Source organism: Mirounga angustirostris, unplaced genomic scaffold, assembly GCF_029215605.1.
Source record: "Mirounga angustirostris isolate CCGP_5_RB_7025 unplaced genomic scaffold, mMirAng1.0.hap1 SCAF_4, whole genome shotgun sequence".
NCBI lineage: Eukaryota > Metazoa > Chordata > Mammalia > Carnivora > Phocidae > Mirounga > Mirounga angustirostris.
This window is the reverse complement of record NW_026991712.1, coordinates 122,064,871-122,067,604: the sequence shown is the minus strand read 5'-3', so window position 1 is coordinate 122,067,604 and position 2,734 is coordinate 122,064,871. Positions and strand designations below refer to the sequence as shown.

The window sequence follows — 2,734 nt, the reverse complement described above, 5'->3', positions numbered from 1 at the left end:
AAGACATGTATCATATGACCTCAATGATATGAGGAATTCTTAATCTCAGGAAACAAACTGAGGGTTGCTGGAGTGGTGGGGGGTGGGAGGGATGGTGTGGCTGGGTGATAGACATTGGGGAGGGTATGTGCTATGGTGAGCACTGTGAATTGTACAAGACTGTTGAATCACAAATCTGTACCTCTGAAACAAATAATACAATATGTGTTTAAAAAAAAAAAAAGAAGAAGATAGCAGGAGGGGAAGAATGAAGGGAGGGAATCGGAGGGGGAGACAAACCATGAGAGACGATGGACTCTGGGTTCTAGAGGGGAGGGGGTGGGAGGATGGGTTAGCCTGGTGATGGGTATTAAAGAGGGCACGTTCTGCATGGAGCACTAGGTGTTATACACAAACAATGAATCATGGAACACTACATCAAAAACTAATGATGTAATGTATGGTGATTAACATAACAATAAAATTTTTTAAAAAATTGATTAATACACTATTCTCACAGTAAGATAATATTGCCAAAGGAACTAAATTACTAAATACCTTTTGGGCAGCCCTAAGAAGGCATTGACAATATTTGTCTTGGTGATTCCTTTTTTCTAGCTTTCATTGGATGCCATCCAAATGGCACAAAAATGATGGGAGTTTACTAGTAAGTCTTCCAGATTTGGGAGCTGTTCTGTTTCTTTAGGATAACTGTGCCTATCTCTGATTTGATCCAACATGTGTCTCAGAAGCCAATCTCATTTAGCCAATTTTTAAGTTCTTGAGGAAGGCCTCACTGTGGTTCAAAGGACAGGTGACTTATTAGTAAAGGAACAGCAGGATTTAAAGTTGACCGGGGAGTTCTTATCCTGTGCAAATCACTACTGAGGTAGGACACATTAGAAGAAAAACTACTTATCCAGGAAAGATAATGTATTCAAGATTTTAATACGTAGAGTTTTAGTGCTTCTAGGATATCAATGGTATAGATTTAATTTGATAGTTGGAAATGGCTCTGAAAGTACAGTGTCTTTAGGATAAAAGAGAATATTATTCATAGTTTCTCCCTGTTTGTAGTTCATTGGCTCCTCTATAATGTGAGAAAGATCTTAGCTAGTGATATATAAATATCTTCAAATTACCTATTAAAGATAATTGCTTAATTTCGGTTAGGGACAGAGAGCTAGGGAAGAATGCTGACTCACAGTGATCTATCACAGCCCTGGTGATGCAAGAACAAATTTTGTTTTATTGGCATAGTGTGTAAAAACTTTGCATTGGGATTTCTTTTAGAAATTCCAGTCAGGTCACCGTAGTCCTCCCTACATTGTTTTTCTATACGAAGTGATTTCACTCATTTTTGTTTGCTGCCTTATTCCTGAAATTATTAAAGATTACATCCATGAGAACAAGAAGACAAGGAAAAAATAATTCCTTGAACAACACTTCACATTTTAGCAGGAAAAAACAGCATCCGAAGAAAGTGATTGTGAGTCCTAAGAGGAACACCAGATGGATATTTCCTATCAGATCCAAAGGAAGAGAGAAAGATGATGAAAAAAGCCTGTAATTCGGCAGAAAAGTGAGTAAAATGAAGACCAAATGCAGTACATTGAGAAAGTTGTTAGAAAGTTACTGTTGAAACTGGAGAGAGAAATTTCACAAGATACTGAGTAAAGGAGGCAGATTTTGGAGACATGAAGAGTGAATACAAAGGTGTGAATAGTAAGAGAAAGTAGAGATAGACAACTTCAGGAATACCCAAGCACACTCCACAGTCTTTCACTCACGCTGACATTGACATCTGTATATTCACTGTCTACTCAGCTTGGGTGTCTAATTAACCCCAAGAAAATATATTCTTGATTTTTTCATGCAATGTGTTCACTCAAAAGATAGCCCATTTTCGTTATTTGAATCTCCATCTTTCCAATTACACAGGTCAAACAATAAGCTAAAGAAGCCATTGAGAGAAATGAGGACACCTACCTCACTTGCAAGACCTGAATTAATGCTTCGTGGGATTTAAACAAACAACAACAGAAAGAACACACCCAAAGTGACCTGTGTGGAAAGCGTTGTCCTCTGGCCAAATACTGATTTAAAAAAAAAAAAAAAAGCAAACAGAACATTTAGGGGGAAACTTGAGAATGTACTGGAGTTTAATGATGATACATCTCAACTTGCAGAAAGTGGAAGAGTGGATTCAAATGATGATATACTCTGTAAAGTACGTGGGTATGCTCTGTACAATGACCACACAGTAGCTATGTTATTGGGCAATGTACATAACCTACTGGTGCCTTAAAATCCTCATAAAATTGGGATAAAGAGAGATGCCTCATAACGTTTTTGTTTATTTGTTTTGTTTTGTTTTGTTTTTGGCCTCCTATATGTGAAGCTCTACGAGTAACATCAGGAAGATGAAAAGTGGTGGGCTCTCAGTAAATGTTAGCTGTTATTTTCTTTATGTAAATAGTTCTCCTACTTAACTATCATTCATACATGATCTCATCTTCCAGTGTTGATTATGTATTACATACATTTGTGCATTGTGATATTTGTGTAGATCATATTTATACCAATATGTTGTAAGCTCTTACCAGACTGGAAGTTCTACTTCTTCGTGCCCTTTATGACCTAATCCTCCTCAACGCTTCTGATCAACTGTTATACTAATAACCTGCTTTCACTACCCCAGGGGAAAATGGGGAACGTTCTCTTTTAAATCCTTGATTTCTCCTCTTTAATAATG

At 37.2% G+C, this 2,734-nt stretch overlaps 1 long non-coding RNA gene across 1 annotated transcript; it reads left to right on the top strand.

The window, feature by feature from the left end:
* The first annotated feature begins 1,280 nt into the window (after nucleotides 1–1,280).
* LOC135364001 (uncharacterized) lies at nucleotides 1,281–2,338 on the top strand. The gene is made up of 2 exons (XR_010410430.1): nucleotides 1,281–1,561; nucleotides 1,921–2,338. It is a non-coding gene; the product is annotated as an uncharacterized LOC135364001 (long non-coding RNA).
* Nucleotides 2,339–2,734: the final 396 nt, after the last annotated feature.